Below are 14,523 nucleotides of genomic sequence, written 5' to 3' on the forward strand. Positions count from 1 at the left end.
GTCGTTGCACCAATGTAACTAACAATAAACATCAATGCCTTTCTTAAAATCAATACACAAGTATATATTTTTAAACCAGCACATTTAGTTAAAATAATTAATCTTAGCAGGCAATATTAACTAGGGAAATTGTGTCACTTCTCTTGCGTTCTTTGCAACAGAGTCAGGGTATATGCAGCAGTTTGGGCCACCTGGCTCGTTGCGAACTGTGTGAAGACCATTTCTTCCGTAATTAATTTGCCAGAATTTTACATAATTATGACATAACATTGATAGTTGAGCAATGTAACAGCAATGTTTGGATGGATGCCACCCATTCGATAAAATACAGAACGGTTCCGTATTTCACTGAAAGAATAAACGTTTTCTTTTCTTCTAAATGATAGTTTCCAGATTTGACCATATGAATGACCTAAGGCTCGTATTTCTGTGTGTTTGTTAAATTATAATTAAGTCTATGATTTCATATTTGATAGAGCACTCTGGCTCAGCGGTGGTAGGCAGCAGCAGGCTCGTAAGCATTCATTCAAACAGCACTTTCCTTGCGTTTGTGACTTCAAGCCTATCAACTCCCGAGATTAGGCTGGCAATACTATAGTGCCTATAAGAACATCCAATAGACAAAGGTATATGAAATACAAATGGTATAGAGAGAAATAGTCCTATAATTGCTATAATAACTACAACCTAAAACTTCTTAACTGGGAATATTGAAGCCTCATGTTAAAAGGTACCACCAGCTTTCATATGTTCTCATGTTCTGAGCAAGGAACTTAAACGTTTGCTTTTTTTACATAGTACATATTGCACCTTTACTTTATTCTCCAACACTGTGTTTTTGCATTATTTAAACCAAATTGAACATGTTTCATTGTTTATTTGAGACTAAATGGATTTTTATTAATCTATTAAGTTCAAATAAAAGTGTTAATTCAGTATTGTTGTAATTGTCATGATACCGGGGGGTATCATCTCGGGCAGAGGGTATGGCTGTCCACTCGAGACCCGCCCCTCCGGGTGGAGTCCCGCAAACTCCCCCCCCCCCCCCGTTTTATCGGCCCTTTCCCCATCTCCAAGATTATTAGCCCCTCTGCTGTTCGTCTTCTGTTGCCCCGTACCCTCCGTATACATTCCCCCTTTCATGTGTCTTCGATTTAAACCTATGTCTCACAACCCTTTGTCTCCTGTTTCTAGACCCACCCCTCTTCCCCGTCTCATCGACGGCCAACCGGCGTACACGGTGAGGCGCCTCCTGAAGGTTCAACTGCGGGGCATGGGACTCCAGTACCTGGTTGAATGGGAGGGTTATGGCCCGGAGTAGAGGGGCTGGCTCCCCGCTAGGGACATCCTGGACCCAGGCCTCATCGCTGAGTTCAACGCAGGCACCCCGGTATGCACCCAGGTAGGATGCCAGTTGGCGTCCCTAGAGAGGGGAGGGGGGGTACTGTCACATCCTGATCTGTTTCACCTGTCTTCGTGCTTGTCTCCACCCCTCTCCAGGTGTCACCCATATTCCCCAGTGTACTTATACCTGTGTTCTCTGTCTGTTGCCAGTTAATTTTGTTTCGTCAAGTCTACCTGCGTTTTTCCCGTGCTCCTGTCTTTCTCTAGTTCCTGTCTTCTAGCATTCCTGGTTTTTGACCATTCTGCCTGCCCTGACCCTGAGCCTGCCTGCCGTTCTGTACCTTGTCACTCCACCCTGGATTACCAACCTCTGCCTGCCCTGACATTGAGCCTGCCGTTCTGTACCTTGTCACACCACCCTGGATTACTGACCTCTGCCTGCCCTGACCATGAGCCTGCCTGCCGTTCTGTACGTTTCGGACCCTGCTCTGGACTACTGACCTCTGCCTGCCCTTGAACTGTCGTTTGCCTGCCCCCCTGTTTCTGTAATAAACTTTTGTTACGTTGAAACTGTCTCCATCTGGGGCTTCTCCCGAGCCTTGATATTTACCAAGATTAGAACCAATTAAGAACCATTAGAAACCTCTTTACTCTCTCCAAGATGTTTGAAGTGGACAGATGGTCGTTGATGCAGAGAGAGAAGAATAAGATCAGGGTTGAGGGATATCAGGGATAGAAGACCTACAAGTGGTGGATAAACTGCAAACAAATGAGGGACTAGAAGATGACTATTGGGCGACTACTCAATGACTTTTGGGTGGGGGCATTGACCTATTCAGTTTTCAGTTTTTTGTTTCACCACCTGTACCTTTTTAATACAGAGTAGAGAGGGAGATTTGAAACTGTCTTCAGATAGGCTTTAGGAAAACAAGGTGAACCAATAAACAAGAATAGCAGTACAGCAAATGTGAATCAGCTAAAAGATAATTCATTGACATTTATTGAACCACCTATGACTGAGAGCAAAGATAGTCCACTATATTGACAAGATAGTCAAGTGACTGCTCTAACAATATAAATACATGTCCTCAAAGATGGAAGGCAGTTGGGAGGACGTGAGATCAGGTTGGACCATTCTAGCCAATGAGTGGGAAGATTAGCGTATGAACGACCATAGAGATAGATCGAGGACTCATCTTTGTTTCTGTGCGATTATAGCATCTGTGACAGCATGCTTGGTGAATAGCACTTGGTTGATCTCTGGGAGCAGGACAGGAAAGGACAGCTGAATAGATCATGGGAGACAAAAGTCAGAGAAGACTGAATCAATGAAATCATCACAGTAAAGGATTGTAGATTGAGCTAGAAATGAACATCCTGACAGTCTAAGAAATTACACCTACTAGGATAAAGGATAGAGGCAGGGAGAGAGGCCTACTCCCACTTAGCTACAGATTTACACCAGAATTTCCCAACATCTTTGCCGGAATGAGTTGTTTCGATGCGATGCAGCCGCGGCCACGTGAAGAAGTAAACTAAACATGGATTTACTGTCTTTCTAAGTTTTATCTGGTGTTTGTAAAACCCAGTGGTGAACTGTGACTATAGGACTTAGGCCTTCAGGAGGGCCAAAAATCTTCCAATACGTTGTATCAAACAAAACAAATCTAAGAAACAACAGAAAACATAGCATCACTTAATGCGCCCAACATTATATCTTCTACAGTTGGAACATTCTAGTTCTAGTGAAGGAGGAGCAATGCTTTTTGATGACATTCCAATGTGTCAGAAGTTAACATACACTAAGTTGACTGTGCCTTTAAACAGCTTGGAAAATTCCAGAAAATTATGTCATGGCTTTAGAAGCTTCTGATAGGCTAATTGACATCATTTGAGTCAATTGGAGGTGTACCTGTGGATGTATTTCAAGGCCTACCTTCAAACTCAATGCCTCTTTGCTTGACATCATGGGAAAATCAAAAGAAATCAGCCAAGATCCAGAAAAAAATGTAGACCTCCACAAGTCTGGTACATCCTTGGGAGCAATTTTCAAATGCCGGAAGGTACCACATTCATCTGTACAAACAATAGTACGCAAGTATAAACCACATGGGACCACGCAGCCGTCATACCGCTCAGGAAGGAGACGTGTCCTGTCTCCTAGAGATGAAAGTATTTTGGTGCGAAAAGTGCAAATCAATCCCAGAACAACAGCAAATGACCTTGTGAAGATGATGGAGGAAACAGGTATAAAAGTATTTCCACAGTAAAACGAGTCCTATATTGACATAACCTGAAAGGCCGCTCAGCAAGGAAGCCACTGCTCCAAAACTGCCATAAAAAAGCCAGATTACGGTTTGCAACTGCACATGGGGACAAAGATCGTACTTTTTGGAGAACTGTTTGGCCATACTGACCATCGTTATGTTTGGAGGAAAAAGGGGGAAGCTTGCAAGCCGAAGAACACCATCCCAACCATGAAGCACAGGGGGGGGGCAGCATCATGTTGAATGGGTGCTTTGCTGCAGGAGGGAGTAGTGCACTTCACAAAATAGATGGCATCATGAGGAAACACAATGTTGTTTATATATTGAAGCAACATCTCAAGACATCAGTCAGGAAGTTAAAGCTTGGTCGCAAATGGTTCTTTCAAATGGACAATGACCCCAAGCATACTTCCAAAGTTGTAGCAAAATAGCTTAAGGGCAACAAAGTCAAGGTATTGGAGTGGCCATCACAAAGCCCTGAACTCAAGCCTATAGAAATTGTGTGCAGAACTGATAAAGCGTGTGTGAGCAAGTAGGCTTACAAACCTGACTCAGTTACACCAACTCTGTCAGGAGGAATGGGCCAAAATTCACCCAACTTATTGTGGGAAGCTTGTGGAAGGCTACCCGAAACGTTTGAAGAAAGAAAGCAGTTGATTTGGCATAGTATGCAAGGCATTCGCCCTGAGGTGCGTGTCCCCAGCCCGGTACCACCAGTGCCGGCACCCCGCACCAGGCTGTCTCTCCATCCCATCAACACAGGTGCTCCTGCCTGTCCGGCGCTACCAGAGTTTCCGCGCCAGAGCCCCTCAGTCCAGAGGCACCAGAGCCCCTCAGTCCAGAGGCGCCAGAGCCACTCAGTCCAGAGGCGCCAGCGCCACTCAGTCCAGAGGCACCAGCGCCACTCAGTCCAGAGGCGCCAGCGCCTCTCAGTCCAGAGGCGGCAGAACCCCTCAGTCCAGAGGTGCCAGAGCTTCTCTGTCCAGCGCTGCCAGAGCTTTCCTCCTCTCCAGCGCAGCCGGAGTCTCCCGCCTGTCCGGCGCTGCCAGAGCTCCCACCCCTCAGTCCAGAGGCGCCAGAGCCCCTCATTCCAGAGGCGCCAGAGCCCCTCAGTCCAGAGGCACCAGTGCCCCTCATTCCAGAGGCGCCAGATCCCCTCATTCCTGAGGCGCCAGAGCTCCTCAGTCCAGCACTGCCAGAGCCTTCCTCTCCAGTGTTGCCGGAGCTTCCCGTCTGCCCAGCGCCGTCTGAGCTACCCGTCTGCCCAGCGCCACCAGTCTGCCCAGCGCCGCCTGAGCCACCCGTCTGCCCAGCGCCGCCAGTGCCGCCAGTCTGCCCAGCGCCGCCAGTGCCGCCAGTCTGCCCAGCGCGGCCAGTCTGCAAGGAGCCGCCAGTCTGCAAGGAGCCGCCAGTCAGTCAGGAGCCGCCAGTGCCGCCAGTCAGCCAGGAGCCGCCAGTCAGCCAGGAGCTGCCAGTGTCGCCAGTCTGCCCAGCACCGCCTGAGCTACCCGTCTGCCCAGCGCCATCAGAGTCGCCAGTCTGCCCAGCGCCGCCTGAGCTACCCGTCTGCCCAGCGCCACCAGTCTGCCCAGCGCCGCCTAAGCCACCCGTCTGCCCAGCGCCGCCAGTGCCGCCAGTCTGCCCAGCGCCGCCAGTGCCGCCAGTCAGCCAGGAGCCGCCAGTCAGCCAGGAGCTGCCAGTGTCGCCAGTCTGCCCAGCGCCGCCTTAGCTACCCGTCCGCCCAGCGCCATCAGAGCCACCAGTCTGCCCAGCGCCGCCTGAGCCACCCGTCTGCCCAGCGCCGCCAGTGCCGCCAGTATGCAAGGAGCCGCCAGTGCCGCCAGTCAGCCAGGAGCCGCCAGTCAGCCAGGAGCCGCCAGTTGTGAATGGAATGAGATATCTTTTACCCAAAACCCCCAAAAGTGTAATGACATTTGGCGATTGTCATATAGGCCAGAATTTATGCGTCCACTTAGTGGGTTTACTCAATTTTCTGCTTTGGCCAACAATTTCAGGTAAAGGATGAGTCAAGAACATGATTTGGGTAAACATAATGAGCCTTTAAAATTTTGATTTTCACTGGAAAGTTACTTTAAAGGGATAGTTCATTCTAAATCTAAAGTGTCTTCAGAAAGTATTCACACCTCTTGATTTTTCCCACATTTTGTTGTGTTAGATCCTGAATCTAAAATTGATTCAATTTAGATTTTGTGTCACTGATCTACACAATACCCCATAATGTTAAAGTGTAAAAATGTTTAAAATGTTTTTAGAAATGAATTAAAAATGTAAAGTCAACTATTCAACCCTTTTGTTAAGGCAAGCCTAAATAAATTCAGGAGTAAAAATTTGCAGGCCTAATAAGTTGTATGGACACAGTGCAATAATGGTGTTTAACAGGTTTTTTAATGATTACCCCATTTCTGTAACCCACACATACAATTACCTGTAATGTCCCTCAGTCGAGAAGTGAATTTCAAGCACAAATTCAAGCACAAAGACCAGAGAGGTTTTCCAATGGTTTGCAAAATGGACACCTATTGGTAGATGGGTAAAAAAATCAGACATTGAATATCCCTTTGAGTGTGGTGCAGTTATTAATTACACTTTAGATGGTGTATCAATACACCCAGTCACTATAAAGATACAGAAGCCCTTCCTAACTCAGTTGCCGGAGAGGAAGGAAACCACTCAGGGGTTTCCCCATGAGGCCAATTGTGATTTTAAAACAGTTACAGAGTTGAATGGCTGTGGTAGGAGATAACGGAGGATTGATCAACAACATTGTAGTTACTCCACAATATAAACATAAATGACAGAGTGAAAACAAGGAAGCCTGTACAGAATACAAATTTAAAAAAACATGCATCCTGTTTGCAATAAGGCACCAAGATAACACTGCCCCAAAAAATGGCAAATAAATAAACTTTTTGTCCTAAATACAGTGCGTTTTTTGGAAAATCCAACACAACTGATCACGGAGTACCACTCTTAATATTTTCAAGCATGTTGGTGGAATAGAGCTAAGCACAGGCAAAATTCTTGAGGAAACCTTGGTTCAGTTTGCTTTCCAACAGACACTGGGAGACAAATTAACCTTTCACCAGGACAATTACAACACAAGGCCAGGACAACACCAAATATACACTGGAGTTTCTTACCAAGACGTGGCCTAGTTACTTTAGAAAATCTCTGGCAAGGCTTGAAAATGGCAGTCTTAGCAATGATCAACAACCAACTTGAGAGCTTGAAGACTTTTTCAAAGAATAATGGGCAAATATTGTACAATCCAGGTGTGCAAGGCTCTTAGAGATTTGACCAGAAAGACTCACAGCAATAATCACTGCAAAAGGTGATTCTAACATGTATTGAATACTTATCTAATCAAGATATACTAGTGTTTACTTTTCCATAAATAAATCAAATATATTTAGAATTTTTCTTGCACCTTGATAAGAGTATTTTGTGTAGATCATGGACATTAACATAGAATTGAATGCATTATAATCCTTTGTTTACTTTTGGCTGCAGCCTGGAGTTAGATTTCATAAGTGGTTCCAGGCGATTCGATGTTAGCGAAGCTCCACTGCAAGCTGAAAGCTTCACTGCATGGAAAAAGACTTAAAAATAAGTTTGGTAGCGGCGATATTCGAAGAACCTGTCCATGTTTTCTTCACTGTGAGAATGTTGTTATTTTTGCAATAACATTCTATACTGAACAAAAATATAAACGCAACATGTAAAGTGTTGGTTCCGTGTTTCATGAGCTGAAATAAAAGATGGCTGAAATTTTCCATAAACACAAAAAACAAAACATTTCTCTCACATTTTGTGCACACATTTGTCTACAATCCTTGCATTTTCCCTTGCCAAAATAATCCATCCACCTGACAGGTGTGGCATAATCAAGAAGCTGATTAAACAGCATGATCATTACACAGGTGCACCTTGTGCTCAGGACAATAAAAATACACTCTAAAATGTGCAGTTGTCACACAACACATGCCACAGAAATCTGAAGTTTTTAGGGAGTGTGCAATTGGCATGCTGACTGCAGGAATGTCCACCAGAGCTCTTGCTAGAGAATTGAATGTTCATTTCTCTACCATAAGCCGCCTCAAACGTCGTTCTAGAGAATTTGGCAGTACATCAAAGTGGCCTCACAATCGCAGCCCACGTGTAACCACGCCAGCCCAGGACCTCCACATCCGGCTTCTTCACCTGCAGGATCATCTGAGACCAGCCACCCGGACAGCTGATGAAACTGTGGGTTTGCACGCCTGAAGAATTTATGCACAAACTGACAAAAACCGTCTCAGGGAAGCTCATCTGCGTGCTCGTCGTCCTCACCAGGGTCTTGACTTGACTACAGTTTGGTGTCGTAACCGTAACAGCAAATGCTCACCTTCGATGGCCATGGGGGAGAAGTGTACTCTTCATGGATGAATTCCAGTTTCAACTGTGCAGGGCAGACAGCAGACAACATGTATGATGTCATGTGGGCGAATGGTATGCTGATGTCAAAGTTGTGAACACAGTGCCCTATGGTGGAGGTGGGGTTATGGTATGGACAGGAATAAGCTACGGACTATGAACACAATTGGCCATTTGAATGCACAGAGATTCCGTGACGAGATCCTCTTCTGGGTAACCAAATTCCAACTATATTTTTAAAACTGTATTCATGTAAAAAATATCCTTGCGAACTCCACCAACTACCGAACTTACAGTAGTTTGAAATGTTTTTGAGGAAGTTGCGGCTTGCAATGCAGCTTTTATAACATCGGTTCGCCTGGAACCGCTGATGAAATCTGTCGATGCAAATATGCTAACTCCAGGCTACAGCCAGAAGTAAATAGTGTATTATTGTGAATTTTTTCACCATGGTCCTTCAGACACAACTGAAGGTAAGTGTAATTTAACCCAAATATAGATTTTTAGATGAACTATCCCTTTAAGATTGCGAGCACACTCACTTATTTGTTTGTAAACAATTAACACGCTAGTTAGCTACCACATGTTCTTGTCAAAGCGACAAGATACTGAATGCCAAACAGGTCTAAAAAACCCTTGAGGGCAAATAAATCTGATTTGACCGTTCAGACACAAGTCGCATGGCCAGGAATCAGCTTTGTATCGGATTTCAAACCACCTATGCACGTGGTTTAAATCTGACTTGGAAATATTTGACTCCATGTGCTTTTTGGCTGTTAAAACTGCAGGAAAAATATCAGATAATAATTGGATATGCAATTTCCTTTTTTTCATCACTTCAAACTGCCTGTCTGAATAAGGCAACTGTATTTCACATCTATAGATAACATAATTGCCCTTCTCTCCAGATGACACAACAAACGGAGTATCAACTGAACGGTCAGGAGGTTAATTAAATAAAATGTTGAAATTATTATCTAGACTAATACATGACATGAATACATCAAATCTCCCCCAGATGCATCCAGTTGCTAGATGGTGAATCTCTCCATTGCATTTGGAGACATCTGGATTTGAGTACTACTGGAGTCACTGATTAGCCTGGCTGACAAGCAGAATGACATGGTACACAGTGAGCGAGAGCGCTGTGCAGCCAGTCTGTCCCTTTAGCCATGGAAGTCATTGACAGGATTAAAAGGGTTTGGAATTCTCCACACGATGGGGCTATGATTACATAGTCAACAAGTAACCACATAACATTTTAGGATCATTTTGGTGACCATTGAATGCATGCGCATTATTACTTAATTGACGTTCCTACTGGCCATAGAGTAAACTGTCATCTTCAATGGCTACTGTAGACTTAGCTAACTTCACAAAACTTGTCCAGTGCACACTGGCGGAGCATATATTTAGAACATACAAGGCTCTGCACACAGGTAATGATCCCTTACATGGCACTTCTTCCTTAGTGTCTATACTTGGCCTTTGCCATGTGTATTGTGCATAAGTGTGCATTTAGTAACCTAAACACCCATGTGAACAACCAGAACTTGTAGGGATAGTTCACTTAAATTACAAAGTTGCATATTGGTTTCCTTACCCTGTAGCAGTGTCTGGACAAGGTATGACAGCAATCCCATGCTTTGGTTTTGTTTCCCTGGTAATGTTTCCAAATGCTAATGTTACAGCATTTCTGGCACAAATCCTATGCAAGTCATGGTACCTATATTAGCATGTTTCGTGCGTCATGTTCAAATCATTCTTAAGTATGAAATTGATTGCGTGAAATTGATTGCGTAGCTCAATAAAGTCACTTAAAAAGTGCATTCGGAAAGTATTCAGACCCCTTGACTTTTTCCACATTTGTTACGTTACAGCCTTACGTAACAACAGATTCCTCAATCTACACACAATACCCCATAATGCCAAAGTACAAACACGTTTAGACATTTTTGCAAATGTATTTAAAGTAAAAAATGCATCACATTTACATAAGTATTCAGATCCTTTTCTCAGTACTTTGTTGGCAGTGATTAGAGCCTCGAGTCTTCTTGGGTATGACACTACAAGCTTGGCATGTCTGTATTTGGGGAGTTTATCCCATTCGTCTCTGCAGATCCTCTCACGCTCTGTCAGGTTTGATGGGGAGCATCGCTGCACAGCTATTTTCAGGTCTCTCCAGAGATGTTCGATCGGGAATCGATCACTTTGATCGGTTCAGAGACTTGTCCCGAAGACACTCCTGCGTTGTCTTGGCTGTGTGCTTAGAGTTGTTGTCCTGTTGGAAGGTGAACCTTCGCCCCAGTCTGAGGTCTTGAGTGCTCTGGAGCAAGTTTTCATCAAGGCTCTCACTGTACTTTGCTCCATTCATCCTTTCCTCGATCCTGACTATTCTAACAGTCCCTGCCACTGAAAGATGCAAGGTTTCCTCCAGATGTGATGCTTGGCCTTCATGCCAAAGAGTTCAATTGTTGGTTTCATCAGACCAGAGATTCTTGTTTCTCATGGTCAGTCCTTTAATTTCCTTTTGGTAAACTCCAAGCTGGCTGTCATGTGCCTTTTACTGAAGAATGGCTTCCGTCTGGCCACTCTACTCTAAGCAATGACATCGTACACATATCTACACATACAGTAGCAGTCAAATATTTGGACCCACCTACTCATTTAAGGGTGTTTCTTCATTTTTACTATTTTTTACATTGTAGAATAATAGTGAAGACATCAAAGCTATGAAATAACACATTGAATCACGTAGAAAGCAAAAAGTGTTAAACAAAAGTTACCACCCTTTGCCTTGATGACAGCTTTGCATACTCTTGGCATTCTCTCAACCAGCTTTGTGAGGTAGTCACCTGGAATGCATTTCAATTAACAGGTGTGCCTTGTTAAAAGTGAATTCGTGGAATTTCTTTCCTTAATGCGTTTGAGACAATCAGTTGTGTTGTGACAAGGTAGGGGTGGTATACAGTAGATAGCCCTATTTAGTAGAAGACTAAGTCCATATAATGGCAAGAACAGCTCAAATAAGCAAAGAGAAATGACAGGCCATCGTTACTTTAAGACATGAAGGTCAGTCATTGTGGAAAATTTAGAGGACTTTGAAGTTTATTCAAGTGCAGTCGCAAAAACCATCAAGCGCTATGATGAAACTGGCTCTCATGAGGACCGTGTCACGACCTGACCGTAGATTGCTTTGTATGTTTCTATTTTTAGTTTGTTCAGGGTGTGATGTGGGTGGGTATTCTGTTTTGTTCTATGTTTGTATTTCTATGTGTTTGGCCTGGTATGCTTCCCAATCAGAGGCAGCTGTCAATCGTTGTCTCTGATTGAGAACCAGCCTGGTTTCGCCCTTGAGTTGTGGGTAGTTGTTTTCTGTTTCATATCTGTACCAGACAGAACTATTTCGGTTTCGTTCGTTCACTTTGTTGTTTTTGTATTTTTCAGTGTTATATTAAAATAATTATGAACACGTACCACTCTGCACCTTGGTCCTCACCTTCTTCTCTCGAATGCCGTTACAGACCGCCACAGGAAAGGAAGACCCAGAGTTACTTCTGCTGCAGAGGATAAGTTCATTAGAGTTAACTGCAGCCAAAATAAATGCTTCACAGAGTTCAAGTAACAGACACATAAAAGGACACCAATAAGAAGAAGAGACTTGCTTGGGCCAAGAAACATGAGCAATGGACATTAGACCGGTGGAATTATTTCCTTTGGTCTAATGAGTCCAAATTTGTGATATTTGGTTCCAACCACTGTGTCTTTGTGAGACGCAGAGTAGGTGAACGGATGATCTCCGCATGTGTGGTTCCCACCAGAAAGCATCGAGGAGGTGTGATGGTGCTTTGCTGGTGACACTGTCTGTGATTTATTTAGAATTCAAGGCACACTTAACCAGCATGGCTACCACAGCATTCTGCAGCATACGCCATCCCATCTGGACAATGTCCCAAAACACACCACCAGGCTGTGTAAGGGCTATTTGACCAAGAAGGAGAGTGATGGAGTGCTGCATTAGATGACCTGGCCTCCACAATCACCCGACCTCAATCCAATTGAGATGGTTTGGGATAAGTTGGACCGGTTGAGAGAATGCCATGAGTGTGCAAAGCTGCCACCAAGGCAAAGGGTGGCTACTTTGAAGTATATAAAATATATTTGGATTTGTTTCACACTTTTTTTGGTTACTACATGATTCCATATGTGTTATTTCATAGTTTTGATATCTTCCCTATTATTCTACAATGTAGAAAACAGAAAAACCCTTTATGTAGATAAAGAAAAACCCTTGAATGAGTAGGTGTGTCCAAATGTTTGACTGGTACTGTATGTGACGTAGTACACAATGTTCGGTGACCACTTCTGGCTCATGAGCTCTACCTTCAGAATTACTGGCTAAAAGGTATACAAAAGTACCGGAGAATATCTTTAACACTTTACAGTCGTACCAGTATACGGGTTGAAAAGGGTCGATTTTGGCACTAATAACCACCTACATTGGAACGTAGTGGCTGTACAGTAGCATGCTATACATGACGTCAGAACTCTGGCTCTGCGTTTCACAGCGCAGTATGGGTTTTGACTGACAGACATTCTGAACTTTAGCACCACGTACGACAAGAAGTTGCCCCCATCCTTCCCGGTGATTGGGCAACTTTTGCTAATTTTTGTTGTTGTCTGAGTGATGGAAATCCTGTAAATGAAGATGACTCAATGCATTTTGAAAGATGATGTTGTGGATGATAATAAATACCACTTTGATATCATACAAGCAAGCTAAACACCCGAGTCCAAATGTACATTTCACATTTCCAAATAAAACTCATGTCATATACAAGGTCAAAGTTTATGATCATTATGTTTCATGTACAGTTACAAGAGGACATGGTGTCACACCCTGGGTTGTTCTGAACAGTGTTTATTTAGAAAATTCACTGTGGCTCATGACTGCTTTCTATGCTCCCCAAAATTACAATCGGTTTCTCTGAACTACCTTGTGAAAGCCTGAGAATGTAAGATCGTATTTAATAACTTAGCTAGTCATGTTGGCAATAGAACAAGCTTTCAAATCATGCCCACCTGACCCAGATTGTGATTTATAAAATGGACCCTTTTTAGATTGCGTAAACAACAACAGTAATTGCGTGATGGCGGATGCAGGGTTGTGTTCAAAATGAACACAACTACAAGTATGGGTTGTTCTAGTTCCTCAACGGCACAATTAAGTGATCTGAAAAAAGTACCTTCTAGTTGAAGACTCTCTGAGTCGTAATGGTGCATTGAAATGACTTAGGAACTGGACACACTTTGGAGAGATGTGTCCTTTTGGAGACACCAGTTAGTCCTCTCACTCCAAACCCTTGTAATTTCTTTGTATTATGTTGCACCTACCCCACATTTTCCAGGAATGGCCTTTCAGATTTTGTTATCAACAAATGCAGATAAAAGTACATTAAATGTAAAATGCACATACAATCAACAGTGTAATATTTGGATTCAGGCTTGTCAGGTGAACTGCTATGTACTCACCTTTGGTCTAATAATTGTCCCATTATCTCCAAAATGTTCCATTTCAATTGCTACCATGGTTACGCATATGCTTTTCACATTTCTTCCGTGAGAGACATTTCTATTTAGCCCTATACACATAGGCCAATTGCCATGAGTGTAAAGGTTTAAGATGTCAATAATAAGAAAGGAGCCATTTCATGTCATGATAATTCAGTCTAATTGGTGGTGAGTGATTAAGTCTACTGTATTAGTCATGGCTGTATTGTGTTGTGTTCAACATGAAGCCAACAACTCACTCTCAAAGGCCTCAAGGAATGAAAGTAGCCCTGCAAATCACTCCAAATGAAGACTTCACCCACCAGAACCTATCCAAGTTTCTAAAAGCCCTCTTTCTCTCACACCTGTCTCAAGGACATTTCCATAACACAAAAAGGCTTTGGTGTAGACTTAAATGTTGAGGTTGGAGATAATTATATTCGACTGCAGTCCAAATCAGGTGTAGGTCGTTATAAATCTGTGTTGTCACCAGATAAATAGAGTCTTGCCGCCCACTCAACCAGGTGCTGCTTTATCAGTGACTGAGCCGTAATTGGCATCAATGCATAAGTAATGGCTTGATAAGTGTTTACTGGTACTTGCAAGTCTTATGGAGATACATAAAATACCTATCCAGGCTTGCCTTTGTATCAGCTAACCACATACAGTGCCTTCAGAAAGTGTTCAAACCCCTTCACTTATTCCACATTTTGTTTTGTCAGAGTCTGAATTCAAAATATATTTATTTCTCTCACTCATCTACACACAATACCCCATAATAAAAAATATAAAAACATCTTAGAATGTTTCAAATTTATTGAAAATGAAATACAGAAATATTTACACCCCTGGGTCAATATTGTGTAGAAGCACCTTTGGCAGCAATTACAGCTGTGTCTTTTGGGGTAAGAGCTTTCCCCACCTGGAT

Source organism: Oncorhynchus gorbuscha, linkage group LG22, assembly GCF_021184085.1.
Source record: "Oncorhynchus gorbuscha isolate QuinsamMale2020 ecotype Even-year linkage group LG22, OgorEven_v1.0, whole genome shotgun sequence".
NCBI classification, from domain to species: domain Eukaryota; kingdom Metazoa; phylum Chordata; class Actinopteri; order Salmoniformes; family Salmonidae; genus Oncorhynchus; species Oncorhynchus gorbuscha.